Source organism: Taudactylus pleione, unplaced genomic scaffold (assembly GCF_031769625.1).
Source record: "Taudactylus pleione unplaced genomic scaffold, aTauple2 ptg000465l, whole genome shotgun sequence".
Classification (NCBI taxonomy): domain Eukaryota; kingdom Metazoa; phylum Chordata; class Amphibia; order Anura; family Myobatrachidae; genus Taudactylus; species Taudactylus pleione.
In genome coordinates this window covers 1,394,088-1,419,667 of record NW_028284867.1, presented here as the reverse complement: position 1 = coordinate 1,419,667, position 25,580 = coordinate 1,394,088, and the positions used below count along the sequence as shown (strand labels likewise).

Genomic DNA, 25,580 nt, shown 5'->3' with positions numbered 1-25,580 from the left:
GTTATATTAGCAGTAGCACACAGCCAGACACATACAAAACAAAATGGAAAACATAAAACAGTGTAGGCAAACATATGTCGCAGGAGAAGAAAGCACAGAACATAAGTTAGCCCAGAAACACTTAAGTTAAAGAATCAGAATGGTAATAATAAGGGCCATAACTAGGGGTGGGCGAGCAGTGGCACTGTGGATGGCACCGTCGATATCCCGCAGTCCCTGCATCTGGCTAGCAGGGTGCCTGGAATGGCACACTACAGCCAGAATTGCTGCTGCAGTGCTGCCCAAGAGCATCCTCTGGACACTTCATCCGCCTGGAGAACCCTGAAGATACTCCGGACACTGCTGTTGGTTCGGGTGCTGGCAGCCCCTCCCCCTCGTCACGATGTCTTGCACTCGGGGGCGTGGCCGACACAGGGTGCCGTAACACCCAGTTATGGCGCTGGTAATAATATCAAAATACACTGAAGGAATATCATACCAAATGCTGGACGAACCACTGGCTAGCACCGGAATCAGCAGACACCATACCAAGAATACTAATATCATATAAGGATACAATCCAACCATATCAGATACAAGTGAATGCAAGTATATATCTGCTAAAGTGTGTAAGCCACTTATGACCCATAGTATCAGAAACCAGAGTGTTTCATGCAATAAGGCGAGGACCCGAAGGCACCATTAAAGTCCATTCCACTCGAACTGGGTCCAACATAAATCCAAATGTGTAGAAAGTGAACTCTGACCCTCAGATACCAGTGGGGTCACATTCTGCACACAAGGCGAGGCTAAGCTTGGTAGTCAGATTATATTAGTGCTCAGGGTGTAATATGTGCTGGAATACACAGTCAGAGGGCAGTATCCAGTTAGCAGCAGTAAATTACTGCTGCTAATGGATCCCCAAGGGACTATCCAAATAGCCCCAAAGTCTGGCTAACCTGATGTGTCCCGAAAAAGAATCCCTGAAAACTGCTGTGTTTTCACTAGTGTACTGGCGAAAGAACATATGTCCGTGAACTTATCACGGATCCTATGAAACGAATTATCCTTTTGTTCGCCCGAACAAATTAGATACAGAAATAAAAAAAAAAATCAGAAAAACGGGGATCATCGCCGAAAAATCTCAGTTTCTTCGACCCCAATATCGGGGCTAATTGGATACCAGTGAAAATGCAGTTCCAGCACTTCTTTTGCCCCATAGTCCTTCATAATTTGCAATTGCATGACACTTTTGTGGTTCCTAGGGACGCATCATACTTGCGGTTGTTAAGTGTGCCGCGGTGCAGTCAGAGGCGGCGGTAGGAGCCGCCAGCCACATTACACTACTGTGGACCGGGCAACGCTCAACTGGGAAGCTCAGGCGCGCCTGGGCCTGCCCCGCCAGCCAGCCCGCCTGCACACCGCTAACATCTCTGCAATGTGTCAGCAGATGAGGGACAGGTCGGTGCAAAAAAATTTATGTTTATTTTTATGTGGGAGCCAATGTGAATAGTTGTTTTTTTTCTGTAGGGGCCAGCTAATTATTGTTATTATTATTATTATTATCATCCTTCATTTATATGGCGCAACAAGTGTTCCGCAGCGCCTTACATAGTACATAGAACTAATAGGTGAACAAGAAACAAGTAACTTACAGTACATTACAGTGCAGGACAAGGACACGACTTATATACATTGCAGAAATAGTGATTAAAGCACTCACAATAAGCTGGCGGGAGTTGGCGGTCCCGTGTTAGGTGCCCTAATGGGGAGTAGAGAGTAGAAGAAAATGTAAAGAGAAGCACATGAGAGAAGAGGTCCCTGCTCGTGAGATCTTACATTCTAAGGGGAGGGGTAGACAGACAGGCGTGACACAGAAGGGGAAGATAGGGAGGAAAGCGCATGCGGTGGGTTAGGATGAGAGCTGGAAGGCATTGACGAAGTAGTGGGTCTTGAGAGCCCGTTTGAAGATTTGTAGAGAGGTGGAGAGTCTGATAGGGAGAGGGAGAGAGTTCCAGAGGTAGGGAGCAGCACGGGCAAAATCTTGGATGCGGGAGTGGGAGGAAGTAATCAGTTGGCATGAGAGGCGGCGTGCATTAGTTGAGCGAAGTGGATGGACGGGAGTATGAAGGGAGAGACGGTCAGAAATGTATGTGGGAGAGGATTTGGTGATGGCTTTGTAGGCGAATGTAAGAACCTTGAATTGCCATCTGAAGGGAAAGGGGAGCCAGTGTAGGGCTTGTTAAATTTGTAAATAAACCTTTTAATACATTCCTTCCTATAAACCTCTAAGATTCACCTGCCTAGAACCTCTAAGACAAAACCCTGCCTAAAACCTCTAAACAGAACGCTAATTGCATACGCAGTTTAACCGCAAATAAAGACAGGAGTGGAATCTGTGTTTCCAACGCACAAGTATTATTCAGGTAAAAGTACAGTCAGTTACACGCAATCTATACATACATAATTTAGGCGTAAAAAGGAAATAATACAGACCAAGTACGGTTATACATACGCTGCGCCTCCGGACCCAAAGATAGACTTCTGACTAGATATCCTCAGTTCACCCAAAATTCAGCATGAACTCCCAAACCAGTGTTCGGACACATGTATTTATTCCCCCCCAGACTGAAACAGGACAAAGGGAGAACTTCCTGCTGATCTCATTGGTTCCCAGAGGAGAAGCATATGTAACGACACATTTAACAGGTTGTTTCAAATAGACTTTCCCTGCCTCTAACAGCCGGAGTCTTTCTGGTAACGCCTCCTTTAGCATCCTAACAGTTGAATCTAAAATATACATTTTGGTTGCTTGTAGGTTCTGCGGTCCATAACTCGAGAATGCATAATGCGATCTCCTCACCGATAGCACCGGGAAACTTTGGAAAGAGTATGCATCAGAACAACTCCAAGAATTACATGTTTATCTTGTATAATTCCTTAGTTAACAAATATCTTTATTTCTTAGCATTTAAACTAACTGAACCTTCTTGAATCATACATTTTGATGCTTATGGAACCTTATGTGCGAATATGTAGTGTGTAGGTATTCGGGGTTTGGTATAAGGACGCTAGTTATTAATGGGTGAGATTTAAATGCATAATCTCTCATACACGAATTGAACATCCAGCAGTGTGGATGGCTGAGGGTTGTAGTTCTCCATGCCCTCTGTCAGCAGGCCCCCACCTGCTGTGTTCAAAGGAAAACAAAACCTCTTTTGCTCTCACAGACTCTTGTGTGAAATGCAAATGTATTATCACCTCAAACTGTGGGATTTGGAGCCATCCTGTCTAGGATTCAGGCAAATCCAATTGTGTAGATATTATATTACAATTGCCACAACTATACTTTATCTGCATCCAGGGATTCCCAATTTGTATGTAAAAATACCCATTGTCTCTTCTTATTTACTTCTACTCAGACAGCTGGTTTTTCCCGTTGCCCTTGGTAGGTAAACAAAAACATTGCCATCTGTTCTTAGCTCCTGGGTTATAACTTGAATTAATGCTGACCACAAAAATGGTGTCTTGCGATCTCATTTCCAAAATGGAGTCTTGCGGCCATTCGCAAGATGGCGTCGCTGCGATTAAATTTTAAACTGAACTTGTCTCACTCAATTATTCAGCTTTGACAGTCCACCCTTTGATAGCAAACAACATGCTATCACAACCTAATTTGAATCTGTTTAGCCATGCATGAGAATATACCATTCAATGTTATTATGGTATGACACAGTATGGTCATTTGAACCATTCAGATAATGCGTCTCCGGGAGGCACATAAAACTGCCCTTATACGCACACCGCGGATCCTTAAGGGACCATGGGAAAGATGTGGGGATGCACCTATCCTATAAGGAGAGCCTTGGAAGGGGTTGGGACTGCATTACCTAAGATGACTTAAAACAACATAAACGTTATATCCATGCACGACCACTCAAACTCAGGCTACATTGTTATACACTACGTCATAACTCAGGATTGAAATACAGTTCTTCCTTATTATTATTATTCACATTTTCACAACAATTTACTATACTGAAATTGGACCGGCACTCCCCTGATTTGGTATAGCACTCCTCCTCCTGACTCCATTCCATCAGCTCCGCCATCAGCTCACATCTCCTTTATCTGTCCCCCATCACAGACACCGAGCATCCCCAAACAGATCATCATGACAAAAAAAATAAAACTCTGGAAAAAAAAAGAACTAGGATGACCACAGCGGACCACTCCATTGCTTGAAGCACTGATCTACACATTCCTTTAGCTCAGATATCTCACCGTCACCTTTTTAATCCTTCCGGCACAAGCTCGCAATCGACAGGTCCACGTTATCGGCCTTGTCTCTGCCTTGTATCTCCACCGGTTGGTTAACCTCCCTATAGTGAGCGGAATGGACCCACGTATCTTCCCTGGCCACCCTTTGAGGATGCTGTATCGTCAGATATGGACCTTTCCACCGATCAGTCAAACAACCTGACAACCTAGACATGTTAGTTAATAACACTTCCAATTTCGGTTATTCTCATTCATCTTCGTGAGACCCTGCACAGTAACCTCATTATCAATTTTTTACATGAGGCTGCCTGTTTGGACAGTATCTCAAAGGGGGGCAAATAAAGGAAAAGACAGTCTGGGATAATCTTAGTGTTGTTACCCATTATCTTACGCATGTTCTTGAAAACGTCACCTGTAAAATAAGTCCCCCTATCACTTTTAATAATTCTAGGGATATAGTATCTGCATACAGGTTCCTGCAATTAAATCTTGTTATTAATAGCTACTGCTCTAAATAATGCCTGTGCCGCTGGGTTGGATAGTTTTCCGAGTAGTCGACCTCAGCCTGGCATGGCTGCCGTTTATCCTTAGCAACCTTGTGTCCTATGAGTGGGAGATAAAGCACAACAGTTTAATATCATTTAAACATGACCCAAAATACAACAATAAATCATCCACATTTTACATTAGAACAGATCCATTGATAGGTTGAAAAAATTATAAACAGTCATATAAGGCCTGGGAGAAGATACTGGGGTTACCTATGAACTCATGGGAAACTCGTGTTCCTGTATGGTGTTCTTCGCTTTGCAGTACTTACTTATGTGTCCCACTTGGTGACAGTTAAAACATAATTTTGAACGGGGTGGATGAAAAGATTGTTATGGGATTTGAGCAAGAGGGAAAGGTGGTGGGTATGGGTAAGGATAGGGAGGGTAAGGATATTGCGGGGGATATGAGTATGGGACCTGTGGTTGTGTATGATATGTGGGGTAAGGATGTGTTTGCTGTGGTGTGGGATTGGTGAGGACGTGTAATTGTTCAGGTGCAGGTGTGTGTGTGGGTGCAGGTGTGTCGGTTGGCTGTGATGTTATTGTCATTCCTTCCAGAGCTTGTATACTGACAGCCATTAGTTTTTCGCTCTGGGTCTCTCTCTTTTTGGAGATGTTTTTATCATGTTCTATGGCAGACTCTATGAGGTTATCTATTGTAAGTCCCCTCCAGCCAGGTTGTGAGGTCTGAACCCGAATCTTTAAATCGTCTTTCAGACCGTCCATGAGTACCGTGACTATCATTCCCCTGTGGTGAGTGCTATCTTTAATATCTTCTATCCCAGTGTACTGGGTGATAGCCTGCAGAGCCCGGTTGCAATAGTCTTCTGCAGTTTCACTCTCCTTTTGCTTAATTGTGAAGATTTTGTTCCAGTTAACTACTACTGGAAAATATACACCCAATTGAGTCACAATGCGGGAAATGTTACCTTGGTTTACTTGGTCTGTTAAGGGAACGTCGCCATCCAATACACAGTCCGTGATAAATTTTGTCACGTCGGTATTGCGTGGTAGACAGGCCCTTAACACTACACGCCAATCTTTATTAGTGGGCTCATGAGAACTACCCAAATTTCTCAAAAATCTTTGACATTTGGCTAGTTCCTTTTTGGGATTGGGGAAATCATTTATGATGGAATTCAGTTCTGCTCTTGTCCATGGACAATGCATTACTACTTCCCTCGTGGGCACTACACCGTTTGCATCTGCATTTCCATTCGGAACAGTTATTGTCCGAATGGGATGCAGACCGGCAGCGTTGCTACCTCTGACCTGGTTACCTGGCTGGGGGTTTAATCTGCTGCTGCTACGTATGGTATTAACAACTTCCTCTATGGGTGCAGAGTGTGTTAACACTTCCCTTGCTGTTACCGATGGAGATGGCGGCACCACCCGTGATTGTGGTGATGCAGCATCTATCATTTGCACAGCATGGGAAATGGCAGACATTACAATAGGCTCATCATCCATATCATAAACACTTTCTTTATGGTTGCTTAAGAGAGGGTACAAGTTGCTTGTTACATTTTTATTGGTAGTTTTGGTAACCGTACTTGCACCTCCATCCACATAAGGTGGGGGAGGTGAGCGTGAACTGCTGGCAATACTCTCCACGACGCTACTTTGCAGCACGTGCGCGCCAATTTGCGGCTCGCCCGTATTGCATCTCAGCGTCGTGGATGTATTTTCTGGCAATGCGTTCGCAACGCTAGTTTGCGTCGTTTGCACATTTTTAAGCCAAGCATCCCCTTCATGCTGCCATATTTTTTTAAACATTCAAAATACTTAATCTTTTTCTCTCGGGATCGCACCATACTGATGTGATCCTGGACATTACCTAACACATTTTTATCAAAACCACCAATTCTGGGAAACGGTCTAACACTCTTTCTCATCATATTCCTCCATTAGCAGCACATCATTGCCTAACATTTCTACTGTTTGCGTGGCTCCCATTCTGAGACAACTCCTACGCTTTTCAATAAAAATTTAAACTGGTGAAAGACAATCAAGATACTTTCACTTACCTACGGACGAAATTTCTAGATGCGCCACGCTCACCTACGGACGAAATTTCTAGATGCGCCACGCTCACCTATGGACGAAATTTCTAGATGCGCCACGCTCACCTACGGATGAAATTTCTAGATGCGCCACGCTCACCTACGGATGAAATTTCTAGATGCGCCACGCTCACCTACGGACGAAATTTCTAGATGCGCCGCGCTCACCTATTATCTCTCAGCTCACAATCACACCTAGTGCAGCTCAACTACAATGCTCAAATTTTATTGAACACTGCAGTCACACTGAGAGCCGGTCCCTAACAAAAATAACAAACCATACACCTGCTCTGTGTACTGAACGGTAAGCTGCTTACCGAGCGGCTAGGCTAACCCTTGCACCTAGCCCTTAAGGATCATACGATACCCTTAACTGTCCAACACATACTCACTGTTACACACTTTTTCTCTGCGCAGAAAATAAACGTTTAACCCAGATATTGGTAGATAGAAAAAAAATGTAAACCTTAATGGCTTTGTTCAAACACGTGGCAGCAGAACCAGAAGTGCGTATACGCTTATTGTGCGACCGGCCGCATACACAATTATGCGACTACCACACAAGCGTATAATGACTTTTTAACTGCGTACGCAAAAATGCATCTCAGCCGCATACTCAATACTGCGGCACCCCTCTAAACACAAGGTTCTATCAACAGAGGAAAACAAACTTTTTCCTCTCTTGTCCCTGGATTCTAATCAGCGCTTCCTCTACACAATAACCGGCAGTACGCTCTCAGCAACACTGTGGTAATGAAAGACCAATGCGTCTTTCAAAAGGCGCCTCCACCCTTTTGCTGAGAGAGGACTGACGGAGTGTTATCGTGTATCAGATAGTGTGATATCCCGGATGAGCCCCCACTGTTAAATTCGTAAATAAACCTTTTAATACATTCCTTCCTATAAACCTCTAAGATTCACCTGCCTAGAACCTCTAAGACAAAACCCTGCCTAAAACCTCTAAACAGAACGCTAATTGCGTACGCAGTTTAACCGCAAATAAAAACAGGAGTGGAATCTGTGTTTCCAACGCACAAGTATTATTCAGGTAAAAGTACAGTCAGTTACACGCAATCTATACATACATAATTTAGGCGTAAAAAGGAAATAATACAAACCAAGTACGGTTATACATACGCTGCGCCTCCGGACCCAGAGATAGACTTCTGACTAGATATCCTCAGTTCACCCAAAATTCAGCATGAACTCCCAAACCAGTGTTCGGACACATGTATTTATTCCCCCCCAGACTGAAACAGGACAAAGGGAGAACTTCCTGCTGATCTCATTGGTTCCCAGAGGAGAAGCATATGTAACGACACATTTAACAGGTTGTTTCAAATAGACTTTCCCTGCCTCTAACAGCCGGAGTCTTTCTGGTAACGCCTCCTTTAGCATCCTAACAGTTGAATCTAAAATATACATTTTGGTTGCTTGTAGGTTCTGCGGTCCATAACTCGAGAATGCATAATGTGATCTCCTCACCGATAGCTCCGGGAAACTGTGGAAAGAGTATGTATCAGAACAACTCCAAGAATGACATGTTTATCTTGTATAATTCCTTAGTTAACAAATATCTATATTTCTTAGCATTTAAACTAACTGAACCTTCTTGAATCATACATTTTGATGCTTATGGAACCTTATGTGCGAATATGTAGTGTGTGGGTATTCGGGGTTTGGTATGAGGACGCTAGTTATTAATGGGTGAGATTTAAGTGCATAATCTCTCATACACGAAGTGAACATCCAGCAGTGTGGATGGCTGAGGGTTGTAGTTCTCCATGCCCTCTGTCAGCAGGCCCCCACCTGCTGTGTTCAAAGGAAAACAAAACCTCTTTTGTTCTCACAGACTCTTGTGTGAAATGCAAATGTATTATCACCTCAAACTGTGGGATTTGGAGCCATCCTGTCTAGGATTCAGGCAAATCCAATTGTGTAGATATTATATTACAATTGCCACAACTATACTTTATCTGCATCCAGGGATTCCCAATTTGTATGTAAAAATACCCATTGTCTCTTCTTATTTACTTCTACTCAGACAGCTGGTTTTTCCCGTTGCCCTTGGTAGGTAAACAAAAACATTGCCATCTGTTCTTAGCTCCTGGGTTATAACTTGAATTAATGCTGACCACAAAAATGGTGTCTTGCGATCTCATTTCCAAAATGGAGTCTTGCGGCCATTCGCAAGATGGCGTCGCTGCGATTAAATTTTAAACTGAACTTGTCTCACTCAATTATTCAGCTTTGACAGGCTTGAAGGAGAGGGGAAGCAGATGTAGAACGTCTGGAGAGGAAGATGAGCCGAGCAGCAGCATTGAGAACAGATAATGGTTTTATTTTTTTTGTGGGAGCCAATGTATGTGTGTAATGCAAATAATAATACTTGACACTGGATGGTGATGATGGTGGGAAATCTGCCACTGGCCCCTATGCACAGGGCTGGATTAAAGGGAGGGCGACAGGGGCGGTCGTCCTGGGGCCCCCATACATAGGGGGCCCCCCACTCTGTCCCCGGCACCATCTCAAAGATGATCTGTTTTATTTTTTATCTTTTAATGGAGCCGCGGCCCGCATTATGCCCCACCCCCTGAATTTGGCTCCGCCCCTTATTGTGCTGTTGGCCTGCTGCCACTGACTGAAGTAAGCAGCAGTAATGTACAGTATATATGTGTATCTGTGTCTGTCTGTCATATATATATATATATATATGTGTGTGTGTGTGTCTCTCTCCACACACACACATCAAGCAGGCACCCCAATGTATGTTTGTGTGTAAATGTATATATATATATATATATATATATATATATATATATATATTATAACAATATATATAAAGTTCCAATAAGGCCCGCACTCACTGAGGCAATACCGTCCATTAGGGGTGCAACCTCAATGACACCATCAGAAAAAATCTGGAGGTCCACTTGTAACAAAAAATCACAAACTGTGAGGACACTCACCATTGCAAAAAAACATCCTTTGAATTACATACCACCAGTGTTATATGAAAGGCTAGATCCGATGTTTTGGTCCCATGACAGACCCTTGTCAAGGTTCAGAATTGTCACATATTGAATGCAGATTGTATTGTGATATTAACGACTGAATTCGTATTGCAAATTCAGGCAATATCACAGGGATTTACTACAAATCCCTTGCAGGGACAGAGCTTGCGAGAAAGCTCTGTCCCTGCGAACCCCCTTCGGAGCCTTATCACGGTATTTTCGCAAAAATACCGCCGCTGCTACCTCCCCGGCGCTAAGCCTCACCCCCGGTGCTAAACCCCGCCCCCCGCGATTGCGGACCGAAAAAAACCCCTTTCCCTTAATTACACTTACCTGCATGCTCCGGGCCTCCGGTGATGTTCTCCATGCTTCCGATCAGGTGATCTCCCATACTGCACTGGGACTCGATCACCTGATGACCGGGCCGCAGTGCACTATGGGAGACCAGCTGACCGGAGGGGGGACATCACCGGAGGCCCGATCACCGGTCCCTGGAGTTAGGTAAGTAAAAATAATTTTTGACAATTTTTTTTTCTTTTTTTTACAGTAATCAGCTTGCGGTCTGTTTAGACCACACAGCTGATTACTGGGACCGACTCCCAGCTCTGCTCTGCCCGTTAGAGCGGAGCAGGAGTTCGGTAACCGGGGGAGACCCTGGATAACGCCACCTCCAGGTGGCGTTATTATCATAGGGCTTTCCCCGATATTTTTTTACAATTTATTTTTAGTAACTCTGGTCAGATCACATTTCCCATTACAATTATGGGAAATGTGATCTGCTTACTAAAAATAAGTGACCTTAGGGGTTGGAGTAGAATTTTACGAATTCTACTCCAATTGCCCTGTAATAACTATAGGTGATACTAAAATAATGTGAAAAGGGTGTGAAAACACGAAAAACCCATTTTCACTTTATTTTAGTAAAAATAATGTTAATAAATAGAGCCCTAAACAACAAATCTCTGCAGGGCTGCATCTCAACATTATAAGGTAACATAGGACAACTACCCACTATGTTACCATACATGCCAGGGCGCAACCACGCCACAGGCATCAGCGTCAGGTGTTGCATAGCAACATATAAACATTGCTGTGTGTCGCAAAAAGTACACTAGCCCTCAAATTGTGCAGCTGTCAGCGCTATGTGATCCCCCTATTAACAATATGAACCAAGAAAAATTGTAAATGCATTTCTCATTAGATCAATACAGGGCTCTCACCCGCAGGTATGACAATGCACATACATAACAATATACATACACAAAAAACCCCCCCAAAAAACCAAAAACATAAATAAATAATAAATAAACACAAGTCTGGTGACCAAGCGTTTCAATTACAAATACACATTAAATTAAATTTGTTCATTTAGGCCCTTGGGAGCAATGGTACCCAAATCAATATATATATATATATATATATATATATATATACATATATATAAATGTATTTACACATAGATATATGTTAAAATATATATATATAGATATATATATGCATTTGTGTATGTATATATATATATATATATTTATATATATATATATATATATATATTTGTATATACACAACTTTTATCGATAGGGGCCCCATACGTTTGTTGCCCAGGGGCCCCCACAGTCCTTAATCCGGCCGTGCCTATGCACCCAAACCTTGCTCCAATTCGTACAGAAACTCCCCCCCCTTCATGGCCCACGAATCGGGACTGCGTCACCAAAATCGTTACAGTTGGGAGGTGCGTGTCTGAGCTATCATAATGAAACGTGTCTACTACACCGCCTGCCGCAATATGACTGGCTCACTACCTCGTCTGCGGATGAAAAATTTCCTCCACACCCCTTATTCTATATCTAGAACAGCTCAGACCCCTGCGTCCAGGTGCAGATTGTTGCCACCAAGGATACTTTAGCCCCTCTCCTCCTGCTCTCGTCACCAGAGCACGCCATTGGCCAAACCTCCCCCATGCTTCATCTGCATTATATAATGAAATGCAAGAACCATGTTTGTACTATCAGTAACGTTACATGATCATTGTTTATTTTTTTATTCTGGCAGGCGCACTGCAGGAAATAAAATATATTGCAATGATAAAACCAAGGGTGGCTGATGCCCCAATCAATCCTATAGTCCTGGTCGCAAGAAAATGTAATATAGCCGGGGAGATGTAGGTATTGGCGCCCGTTTTTTATTTTTTTATAAAGCGACAATAGTTTAGGTTAGTTTTGCCTTTTAAATTATTGTCACTTTAAAAAATTTGGGAGACTCCCCAGAATCGCGTCGATGCCTGTATCTCGTACTCTAGTACATTTCCCCCGTGTGACCTTGAAACATTAAAAGTCCTGTACAGATGCGCAAATGCAGAAGTAAATGTAATAGACCGCGATGAGTCCCGTGCCAGACTGCCCGATGTTTTAAAGTAGCAGCCATTTAAAATGCATGGGGCAATCTCGCTCGGAACTAAAGGTTGCCTGCTGTCCGCAGCCTGTTACATTTACCCCAAAGGCTGGTCTAATGCACCATCCCGCACCGTGCTGGGTGGAAGATATCGTTCCAATACGCAAACAAGCATGGAAGTCGCCCTACACGCCCATGTCACTCCCACTATATTGCAATCACACAGCCAACGCCCAGTTGCCACCCAGAAACGCTTATTTCACGGAAAGAGTCACAGAGGGATTATTCCGTCCGCTCTTTCTATCTCGGACCCTGTGCTTATAGCTGGTTCGTCGCCTGTGCAGTCTGCTATTCCTCTCTATGGCGCATGCGCAGGAGATCCGTCCGGATTCCCACTTGTATCTGACTTAGAATTTGGCGCTATATAATATGGAACAATATGACTGGACAATAGGGCTCTTTATAATCTGGCTGGATATGTGGAACTGATATTAGAAGCAATACTGTAATTGGGCATTGGAGGCGCTATAATATCTGGATGGTAATGTGTGCTGTATGCATGAAAGTTGTTTATCTATACAATATATAATTTGAGTGGCCATGTGGAGCTAAAAGAATGAACAGTGGAGATGCTATAGGATCTGGGTGGATGTCATCGTATGTTCATGACAATAAATGGGTATTTGGGGGGGGAAGTACAGCGCTGCTCTCCTTTTTCAGGGTGTGGCTATGCCCTTATAGTGACATCAATGCTCCCCCTGTGTGCGTGACTAATTCCCCATTGTGACATGCCTGCCATGGTGAAATCAAGTGGGCGATGTGGGGACATGGCACCCCAGCTGTACAATGTCAAATACGTTAAGCCATCCATACCGCCAGCAAAGAAGGCGACCTTCCAGGGGAGAGCCACCTGAGATTCGGGAGTATCCTGATTCCGGAACATTGCGGGAGAATAGGCCAGTATGCTCTGTGACACCACCTGTCTATATAATGCTAGGAGAGGACCAGTGCTGCCATCAGTACCATGTTTACAGTTAGTTATGTGACTTGTAGTTCTGTCAGAAACATGGCATATAGTCAACCTAGAGATGTTCTCTTTTTACGGCAAAAACACAGGTGTAAATGGCACTCAATAAAAATGTGCATTTTGCATTTCTAGACACGTTCAGGTCTGTAAGTGTTGTATACGCGCCAGGTGTCTGCCAGGAGTATACAGAAATACAGTACAGCATACCTCCCAATATGTAGGCACGTAAACCGGGGGACATGCAATCCCAACCCTCACCCCCAAACCTTGCTCCTATCCACCATTAATGCCCGAATTTGGTCAAAATTCTGCCCCTTTTGAGGTCCACAATCTGGGATTATCTTGTCAAAAACCGGAACGGTTGCAAAGTATGGTAAATGCGCATGATAAATGCGGGCGGTATGGGCAGGGTTATTAATGAATGCTACTGTTACTGCAAAGTTGTATAATACTGTGGCACATTATTAGTATTATTATTAGTAGTAGTAGTATTAATAATAATAATATTAATAATAATAAACACTAAAGTCACATTTACCAGGTGAAATACCATTAATTACAGATGCAAATACAAAATAAAATTATTAATTCACTTCAAATAAATACTAACATCCATTGTCTTCCCCTTCAAAAAATCAGATGGGAATATTCTTTCCTGCCAAATACTGTTAATAGATTGCAGTAGCCCCATTAATAATGTATTTAATGTATATACTGCGTTTTGAAAACAAAACTAGAAAATAGCTACAGTACTTGGCTTCATAAAAGCACATAATGTATTTAGGAAAAAAACAAAAGCTTGTTCCAAGGCGCTGTCAGAAACAATAAAATTTACTCATAAAAAACATATACATATAATTTAAAATACAATCAATACAGTGTAACCTATGACCATGGTCCCCCCAAAAATAGATAAGTCCAGAGGACACAACAGATATCTCTGGCCCCAAATGAGGCAAAGTTCCAACTACTGTTGTCAAAAAAAGTTGGAAATAGTATTCACTTATTGCAGACAGATGTATCCAATCATAAAGTCACTTAGATCCTTACTCCAAACTGCAACATAACAGCATAAAAGGATTCCAGTTATACCTCTTTTCCACCAAAAACCCAGGTCCGACCTGGGTTTTTGGACCTGATTCCAACCCTGGTCAGACCCAGGTCAGACCCATTTACACTGCACCTTCGATCTGGGTTACTCCCAGGTCAGCCCTGTTCACACTGAACTCAGGTCTGCCCTGCTAAACCTGTGAGGTCATAAAAAGTGGGAGGTGAATGCCCCACAACCACCAATCAGCTCATTTTAGGCATGACCCAGGTCAGATAACCCCAGTTGCACCGTTTACACTGCACCATTATCCGGGTCCATCCTGGGTCCAACCCTGGTAGCTACCTGGGTTGGATTGCTGGGTCACTTGACCTGGGTTATTTTTCAGGGACCCTTTTACACTGAGCTGCGACCCAGGTAGACCCAGCAAAAACCCAGGTTTTTGCTCTGGTGTAAAAGGTGTATTACTTTGTAGGAAAAAAGCATAGATGGCTCTAATGGACAGTGTAAAAAGTGAATCTGTCACCAGAGATGTCGCACTGGGTACATATGCAAATATTTAGCAATATAGCTCATATAAAATTGAAATCACCGACAAGTCATTTGTCATCATAGATCGCACTTCAATATATTTATGCTTCCCGGCGTAACCGGTATACTGCGGCTGTATGTCTGTCAGTGCAGCCGTATCGTGCTGCGCCGTCTATAAAGTGCTGTTAGCGGTGTGTACCTCACATGAGTGCTGAGCGCTGTTAGCGGTGTATATCTTGCCATCTCCGGTTCTCCAAACTGGCCGTACACGTGGTGTAAAATCCGGAGGAATAATGTTAGTGATACATTCCATAATTTATTTATAAGGTCAAAATGACAAAACAACAGCACAGGTGAAATATTAGATTTATTACAGATATTATATAAAGATGACAGATCAGCCCAATCCCCTCACAGCATGACTTAGGGGCCTATTCGTGATGTTAATTATTGGGGTCCGAATGGACCCTGATAATTAACATTCTAACTCGCTGCAGATTCCGGAGCAATTCATCATTGCTCTGGCGCGGTGATAGCTGATGCGAAATCAGATGTCCCCGCGAGCGGATTCACTGCTCCTTTTCGGAGCTGTGACGGGAGTGTGCATGCGTGGCCTATAGGTCATGCATGTGCACAAGAGCATCGATGTCCGGCTGAAGGAGCCGGACAGGGGCGGAGGTATCTGAAAGGATCCCTCTTCGCAACCCGGACCTCCTTCCCATAGGGAAGGAGCGGGTTGCGATCCCGGAGCAGGAGCATATGCCATCTGAAGATGGCGAATGCTCCCACAGTCAAGCTCCAAATATATTATATTTTTGGAGCTTGATGAATTCTGTCCCCATAGTAGTGTATGGGGACAGCGGGCCATTCCGCAAGAAGGTAAGCAGGAGATATCTGTGATACTAGTGTATGGGGACAGCGGGCCATTCCGGGAGAGAAAGGTAAGTAGGAGATATCTGTGATATTAATGTATGGGGACAGCGGACCATTCCCCAAAAGGAAGGTAAGTAGGAGATATCTGTGCTAATAGTGTATGGGGACAGCGGGCCATTCCGGGAGAGGAAGGTAAGGAGATATCTGTGCTACTAGTGTATGGGGACAGCGGGCCATTTCGGGAGAGGAAGGTAAGCAGGAGATATGTGTGATACTAGTGTATGGGGATAGCTTGCCATTCCGCCAAAGGAAGGTAAGTAGGAGATATCTGTGATACTAGTGTATGGGGACAGTGGGCCATTCCGGGAGAGGAAGGTAAGTAGGAGATATCTGCGATACTAGTGTATGGGGACAGCGGGCCATTCCGGGAGAGAAAGGTTAGTAGGAGATATCTGTGATATTAATGTATGGGGACAGCGGACCATTCCCCAAAAGGAAGGTAAGTAGGAGATATCTGTGCTAATAGTGTATGGGGACAGCGGGCCATTCCGGGAGAGGAAGGTAAGGAGATATCTGTGCTACTAGTGTATGGGGACAGCGGGCCATTTCGGGAGAGGAAGGTAAGCAGGAGATATGTGTGATACTAGTGTATGGGGATAGCTTGCCATTCCGCCAAAGGAAGGTAAGTAGGAGATATCTGTGATACTAGTGTATGGGGACAGTGGGCCATTCCGGGAGAGGAAGGTAAGTAGGAGATATCTGTGATACTAGTGTATGGGGACAGTGGGCCATTCCGGGAGAGGAAGGTAAGTAGGAGATATCTGTGATACTAGTGTATGGGGACAGCGGGCCATTCCGGGAGAGGAAGGTAAGTAGGAGATATCTGTGATACTAGTGTATGGGGATAGCGGGCCATTCCACCAGAGGAAGGTAAGTAGGAGATATTTGTGATACTAGTGTATGGGGATAGCGGGCCATTCCGCCAAAGGAAGGTAAGTAGGAGATATCTGTGATACTAGTGTATGGGGACAGCAGGCCATTCCGCCAGAGGAAGGTAAGTAGGAGATATCTGTGATACTAGTGTATGGGGACAGCGGGCCATTCCGCTAGAGGAAGGTAAGGAGATATCTGTGATACTAGTGTATGGGGACAGCAGGCCATTCCGCCAGAGGAAGGTAAGTAGGAGATATCTGTGATACTAGTGTATGGGGACAGTGGGCCATTCCGGGAGAGGAAGGTAAGAAGGAGCTATCTGTGATACTAGTGTATGGGGACAGCGGGCCATTCCGGGAGAGGAAGGTAAGTAGGAGATATCTGTGATGCTAGTGTATGGGGACAGCAGGCCATTCCGCCAGAGGAAGGTAAGCAGGAGATATCTGTGATGCTAGTGTATGGGGATAGCTGGCCATTCCACCAGAGGAAGGTAAGCAGGAGATATCTGTGATGCTAGTGTATGGGGATAGCTGGCCATTCCGTCAAAGGAAGGTAAGTAGGAGATATCTGTGATACTAGTGTATGGGGACAGTGGGCCATTCCGGGAGAGGAAGGTAAGTAGGAGATATCTGCGATACTAGTGTATGGGGACAGCGAGCCATTCCGCAAGAGGAAGGTAAGTAGGAGATATCTGTGGTACTAGTGTACGGGGACAGCGGGCCATTCCGGGAGAGGAAGGTAAGTAGGAGATATCTGTGATACTAGTGTATGGGAACAGCGGGCCATTCCGGGAGAGGAAGGTAAGTAGGAGATATCTGTGATACTAGTGTATGGGGATAGCGGGCCATTCCGCCAGAGGAAGGTAAGGAGATATCTGTGATACTAGTGTATGGGGACAGCGGGCCATTCCGGGAGAGGAAGGTAAGTAGGAGATATCTGTGATACTAGTGTATGGGGACAGCGGGCCATTCTGCCAGAGGAAGGTAAGTAGGAGATATCTGTGATACTAGTGTATGGGGATAGCGGGCCATTCCGCCAGAGGAAGGTAAGGAGATATCTGTGATACTAGTGTATGGGGACAGCGGGCCATTCCGCAAGAGGAAGGTAAGTAGGAGATATCTGTGATACTAGTGTATGGGGACAGCGGGCCATTCTGCCAGAGGAAGGTAAGTAGGAGATATCTGTGCTACTAGTGTATGGGGACAGCGGGCCATTCTGCCAGAGGAAGGTAAGTAGGAGATATCTGTGCTACTAGTGTATGGGGACAGCGGGCCATTCTGCCAGAGGAAGGTAAGTAGGAGATATCTGTGCTACTAGTGTATGGGGACAGTGGGCCATTCCGCCAAAGGAAGGTAAGTAGGAGATATCTGTGATACTAGTGTATGGGGACAGTGGGCCATTCCGCCAAAGGAAGGTAAGTAGGAGATATCTATTGATATCTCCTGCTGTACCCTCTTGATGAATGTCCCGATAACTTAATTTTTACAATTGCAGGTGAAAATCTGCATTTTCACCTGCTTTTGTGAAAATTAAGTGTTGATGAATAGGCCCCTTAGACTGGTGGGAATTAGATCAGTAATGGGCACAGGGCAGTCACACAGCACAGACAGCTATTAGCATTAGATGTATATACACATATTACTTTCTACAGATACATGCGGTGATCACATACCTCACAATATTTCCCATTGGAAAATGGGGATAATGAGGAAAATGGGGACAATTTATGTTGAGGGCTGCCATGATTATAATACAGAACACAGGGACATACATATGACATACAGGGGGTGACCCAGAGTTGGTTGATAAACTGCTCAACTCAGCATCAGGCCCAATCTGTGCTCAGCCTATAACACGCACGCTACTAAGTATCTCCCAAGTGACCCAGTTGTGGTTCAGTCATCAATGGTTTCCTCTTGATGGTTATAAACTATCGACCATCTATCATGGTTAACCAGTTGATGCCATCCCTCAACAATAAGACAAATCTGAGAAAATGGGACACCGGGTAATACAATATATAGAGCAACACAGGAGATCAGCTGTAGCTCCACCCACTCCTTCATGGCTGCATCTTGAACCAAACAAGTTTCCCTCCCTGGGAAGATTTCTTACATCATGGTGATTCCTCCCAGCTCCTGACTCCCCCCAGAAATCTTTATAGAACCTCCCCGTACACCTAATGCAGCATGAAGGGGTTCAGTGAGGGCGGCAGTGTAGGTATGTAAGTGTCTGATGGGGTCACACAGAGAATAGAAGGACAGCTGTCCTGCCTCATAATCCAGGTATATCCTCACTCTGTCACAGGGGATATTGTCAGGTACCCAGATCACTGTACTGTCATGTATCACTGTGTACTGATTATTATACCTACACAAACACCAGGACTTTTTATTACATCCAATGTATAACTGATGTCCTCTCCTGTCTATACTGGGATAACACATCCCCACATTCCATCTCACTGATTTACTGACATCAACTTCCCAGTAATGTCGCCCTTTGGAGAATCCCCTGGTGCTTATTACTTGATTACAGTAAAATCTCTCTTGTGTTTCTGGACGTTTCTGGTTTATATCTGACCATGATGCAGTTTTCCTGTCACCTGATATCTGTATATTATTACCAGCTGTGGTTACATCCAGTAATAGGTCTGCAGCTTCCTGCACATAGATCCCTGTATTTATACCTGTTACTATATCAGATAATGTGTGTAATGTTAATGATAGGAGATCCACATCCAGATCTCCTGCACCATGGACCTGGTTATCATGTCTCTCTGTGTCCTCAGTATCACACAAGTCACCTGTGTCTGGCTCCTGTAAGACAGTCACTGGGTCACACATGTTACACAGCTCCTCAATGTGACGCATCTTCCTGGACAGCTCGTCCTTCTTTATTTCCAGCTGCTGGATCAGATCAGAGACTGAGAGTGAAACGAGCTGTTCCTGCCTGGAGATCTCACTCAGGACTCTCTTCTCCAGGTCTTCCAGCTGTCTCCTGATGTCTCTAAACATGGCAGTGACTGTCTCTGTTATACTAGCTGCTTTTCCCTGATCTTCTCTCCTGCGCTCCTGCAGACTCTGGACTCTTTTCTCAGTCTCCTCTCTCTTTGTGGTCAGTTTCTGTAGATCATTTCTCAGCTTCTCCTTCTTCTTCTTAGAGGCCTCATCCAGTGACTCCATCTGATGTCCTCTGTGTTCCCCGATCAGACAGCAGGACACACAGATACAGGCAGCATCCTCAGTGCAGTAATACTCCAGGATCTTCTTATGGACGGAGCATTTCCTGTTCCCCAGGGAAGTGGTGGGATCAGATAAGACGTGTTCTGCTGACTTGCTGTGTACTCTCAGGTGATTATCACATAGAGAAGCCTCACACTGCAGACAGGATTTAGCAGCAGGTACAGGAGAGTGAATGCAGTAAGTGCAGAAGATCCCCGTCTCCTCCTGATCTGGCTGAGTAGACAGGAAACATCCCACTATGTTACACAGAGGAATGTTCCGTATCAGTGCAGGACGCTCCTGACACTCTGCTCTGCATTCAGGACAGCTATAAACTCCAGACCCCTCCTGTGTATCCAGCACACGATCAATACAGACCCGGCAGAAGTTGTGGCCACATCTCATGGTTACAGGATCTGTATAAATGCTCAGACAGATGGAACAGTCCAGCTCCTGTCTAAGATCAGCAGACGCCATCGCTGGCAGCAGGAGAGAGAAATGAAAGTGAAAGTCTCTGACACTCAGATACCAGTGAGTCACATTCTGCACACAGGGCGAGGCTGAGCTTGGTAGTCACAATATATTAGTGCTCAGGGCGTAGTGTGTGCTGGAACGTACAGTCAGAGCACAGTATCCAGTTATCAGCAGGATATTAGCGCTGCTAATGGATCCCCCGGGGACTATCCAATTAGCCCCGAAGTCCGACCCGCCTGATGTGTCCCGAAAAATAATATCTGAAAAGTGCTCTGTTTTTACTGGTGCAATGGCGAAAACACATAGGTCCGTGAATTTATCACGGATTCTATGAGTTTTCTGATGAATTATCCTATTTATTCGACCGTACAAATAGGATATGGTGATAAAAAAATCTGTGAAAACAGGGATTATCGGCGAAAAATCGCAGTTTCTGCTTCCTCAAAAATATATCGGGGCTAATTGGATACCAGTCAAAATGCAGTTCCGGCACTTTTTTTGCCCCATAGTCCTTCAGAGTTTGCAATTGCATGAAACTTTTGTGGGTCCTAGGGACGCATCATACTAGCGGTTGTTAAATGTGCCGCGGTGCAGTCAGAGGCGGCGGTAATAGCCGGCAGTCAGATTACACTACTGCGGACCGGGCAGCGCTGCCACTGAGCTCTTCTGGGAAGCTCAGGTGCGCCCGAGCCATGCCCTATGTAGACTCGGCGGCGTGACATTACAGGTCGCACATGCCGCGTTGCCAGCCAGTCCGCCCGCCCCCCCAACCAGCCTGCCCGCCTGCACAATGCTAACAGCTCTGCAATGCGTCAGCAGATGAGGGACAGGAAGGTGCAAAAAAAGTATGTAGTTTTTTTTTTTTTACTGTCAGGGCCAGTCAATGATTTGATTTTTTGTGGGAGCAATGTGTTGTTGTTTTTTTTGTTTCTGTGGGGGCCAATGTATGTGTGTAACACAAATAATAATACTTGATAACAGATGGTGATGATGGTGGGAAATCTGCCACTGGCCCCTATGCACCCAAACCTTGCTCCAATCTGTACAGAAGCTCTGCACCATTCAAGTCCCACGAATCGGGATTGTGCCACCAAAATCGTGACAGTTGGGAGGTGCGTGTCTGAGCTATCGTAACGAAACGTGTCCTCTACACAGCCTGCCACAATATGACTGGCTCACCACCTCGTCTGGGGATAAAACATTTCCTCCGCACCCCTTATTCTATATCTAGAACAGATTGGACCCCTGCGTCCAGGTGCAGATTAAACTTTGTTGCCACCAAGGATACTTTAGCCCCTCTCCTCCTGCTCTCGTCACCAGAGCACGCCATCGGCCAATCCTCCCCCATGCTTCATCTGCATTATAGAATGAAATGCAAGAACCATGTTTGTACTATAAGTAACGTTACATGATCATTGTTTATATTTTATGCTGGCAGGAAAACTGCAGGAAATAAAATATATTGCAATGATAAAACCAGGGGCGGCCGATGCCCCAATCAATCCTATAGTCCTGGTCGCAAGACTATAGGAGATGTAATATAGCCGGGGAGATGTAGGTATTGGCGCCCGTTTTTTTTTTCTTCTAAAGTGACAATAATTTAGGTTGGTTTTGCCTTTAAATTATTGTCACTTTAAAAAAACTTGGGAGACTCGCCAGAATCGCAGCGATGCCTGTATCTCGCACTCTAGTACATTTCCCCTGTGTGACCTTTAAACATTAAAAGTCCTGTACAGATGCGCAAATGCAGGAGTAAATGTAATAGGCTGCGATGAATCCCGTGCAAGACTGCCTGATGTTTTAAAGTATCAGCCATTTAAAAGGCATGGGGCAATCTTACTCGGAACTCGCCGTTGCCTGCAGTCCACAGCCTATTACATTATTCCGCAGGCAGGTCTAATATACCATCCCGCACCATACCCATCGTAAACAAGCATGGAAGTCGCCCTACGCGCCCGTGTCATTCCCAGTAGACCGAACTGTTGTGTGCGATCACACGCCTATCGCCCAGTTGCCGCCCAGAAACGCTCATTTCACGGAAAGTCACAGAGGGATCATCCCATCCGCTCTTTCTATCTCGGACCCTGTGCCTATGCCTGGTGCGGCGTATGTGCAGTCTGCTATTCCTCTCTATGGCGCATGCGCACAGGATCCGTCCGCATTCACACTTGCGTCTGACTTAGAATTTGGCCCTATATAATAATGAGCAATATGACTGGACCGTAGGGATCTTTATAATCTGCCTGGATATGTGGAACTGATATTAGAAGCAATACTGTAAGTGGGCATTGGAGGCGCTATAATATCTGGGTGGAATTTGTGTTGTATGCATGAAAGTTGTTTAACTATAAAATATATAATTTGAGTGGCCATGTGGAGCTAAAAGAATGGTCGGTGTCATCGCATGTCCATGACAATAAATGGGTATTTAGGGGAAGTACAGCACTTTGCTTTCCTTTTTCAGGGTGTGGCTATGCCCTTATGGTGACATCCACCTTCCCCCTGTGTGCTTGACTAATTCCCCACTGCGACATGCCTGCCAAGTGGGCGATGTGGGTGCATGGCAGCCCAGCTATACAATGTCAAATGCGTCCAGCCATCCATACTGCCAGCAAAGAAGGCGACCTTCCAGGGGAGTACCACCTGAGATTCAGGAGTATCCTGATTTCCGAACATTGGGTGAGAGTAGCCAGCTAGTTATGTGACTTGTAGTTCCATCAGAATCATGGCATATAGTCAACTTAGAGTTTTTCTCTTTTTATGGCAAAACACAGGTGTAAATTGTACTCAATAAAAATATGCATTTTGCATTTCTAGACACGTCCAGGTCTGCAAGTGTTACATACGCGCCAGATGTCTGCCAGGAGTATACAGCAATACAGTACAGCATACCTCCCAATATGTAGGCATGTAAACCGGGGGACATGCAATCCCAACCCTGACCCCCAAATCCTGCCCCTATCCACCATTAATGCCCACTTTTGGTACAAATTCCACCCCTTTTTTTTTTTTTTTTTTTTTACCAATTATATTTTTATTAGATACCGTAAATAAATTGAAATATTATAATAATCTCAACAATAACATATACAAAAAATAAAATAAAATAATATTTAAAAACACAATAAAATAAAAGGAGGGGGACAAAAGAAAAAGAGTAAATAGCTAAATTTTTGATACTACACACTCAGAAAATACATACAAATATCACATTTTCAAAACGGTATTGTATAACCCAGTTCTATATCGACAAAACAATACACTTTTGGAACTCAAGAGACAATATTATTGGAAGGAGAAGGAGAATGTAGTATTCCAATATCAGTTGGGCCAGGTCTCAAGGGATTTCCTCCCAGACTATCCCTATATTCTTTCCATTTAAACCACAGCATATGGGGTGAAGAGACCGCAGTAGAATAGTTACTGTCCGCTGTCTCAAAATCACAATGGCAATTTACTTTATTTATTATATGACCTAAGCTGGGCACACAGTCTGTTCTCCACAATTGAGCAATAGCAGCTTTTGCAGAAATCAGAATGTGCCCCAATATATATCTATCTCCCTTTGATAAGTTCCCCGGGAAAAAATGAAACAGAGCAATAACCGGGTCGCAATGTCCCCAATCAAGGTGAACACTTCGACCCAAATAGGTCTCAGTAGAGGGCATGACCAAAATACATGGAAGATACTGCCCACTTCTCCACACTTTCTCCAGCAAAATTTAGAAATGGATGGCCAAATCTTATGTTGTTTCTCAGGGGTGAAATATGATCTATGGAGCAATTTTAAGAACATTTCTGAGTGGTTCATACAACGGGACATCTTATAGCAGGTTCGAAAAACCATTTCCCAATCTTCCTTTTCCAATGTTCTTGACCAATCCTTCTCCCATTTTTGTAATGATGTGAATTTGTTTGGTCTATTCTCCGTTATTAGCTGTTGATACCACCATGTAATGCCACCTTTTTGAGTAGAGGACTGGAATTGTTTTAGTATATACCCAGGTAAGGAACTGTGTTGGAGATTGAGGGAGGGTAGGCTCTGAACCCAATGCCGCATCTGCAAGTATTTAAAAAAATCCTGTTTCGGGAGACTGAACTTACTCTGAAGCTCAGAAAAGGAGATAACTTTTCCACCCGACATCATATCCCCCAATGAATTAATTCCTGCAGCATTCCAAGACTCCACCTGTAGGTTTCCAATTAGTCTAGCTATACAAGATAATGAGAGAGCAGTTGTCGGTAAGGAAACATCTTCACGCTTAATAACGAATCTATTCCATGCCTGTATTGTGGCACCAACTGAACCAGAGTGCCTGGAACTTGGGGGCTCTGCGGCGACCGGAAGCCATAACAAATCTGGGAGAGCTAGGGGTTTAACGGCCTCCGATTCCCACGCAACCCAAGGTTTAATGTTATCCTCCATAAACCAATCTCTCGCCTGATTTATCAAACAAGCATACTGGTATTTCTCTATATCTGGGAATGCAACTCCTCCTTCAAGTTTAGGTAAAGAGAGAGTTGCTCTTGCTATTTTCGGCCTACCCCCTTTCCAGATGTATCGGCCTATGGCTTTGTTAAATTTATTGCACATAGGTTTAGGAAGAACTCTGGGAAAAATTCCACCCCTTTTGAGGTCCGCAATTTGGGATTATCTTGTCATAAACAGGAACGGTTGCAAAGTATGGTAAATGCGCATGATAAATGTGGGCGGTGTAGACAGGGTTAATAATGAATGCTAACGTTACTGCAAAGTTTTATAATACTGTGGCACAGTATTATTATTAGTAGTAATAGTAGTAGTATTAATAATAATAATATTACTAATAATAAACACTAAAGCCACATTTACCAGGTGAAATACCATTAATTACAGATGCAAATGCAAAACAAAAGTATTAATTCACTTCAAATAATCAGATGGGAATATTCTTTCCTGCCAAATACTGTTAATAGACTGCAGTAGCCCCATTAATAATGTATTTAATGTATATACTGCGTTTTGAAAACAAAACTAGAAAATAGCTACAGTACTTGGCTTCATAAAAGCACATAATGTATTTAGGAAAAAAACAAAAAGGTTGTTCCAATCAGAAACAATAAAATTTCCTTATAAAAAACATATACATATAATTTAAAATACAATCAATACAATGTAACCTATGACCATGGATAAGTCCAGAGGACACAA

The 25,580-nt window shown here is 44.1% G+C and overlaps 1 protein-coding gene and 1 pseudogene across 1 annotated transcript in view; one reads left to right on the top strand and one right to left on the bottom strand.

Moving 5' to 3' along the window:
* TMEM178B (transmembrane protein 178B) overlaps window positions 1–25,580 on the top strand; it is a 408,058-nt gene that overhangs the window by 74,424 nt on the left and 308,054 nt on the right. The window lies entirely within an intron of this gene.
* LOC148504601 (E3 ubiquitin/ISG15 ligase TRIM25-like) lies at window positions 19,242–20,392 on the bottom strand (annotated as a pseudogene).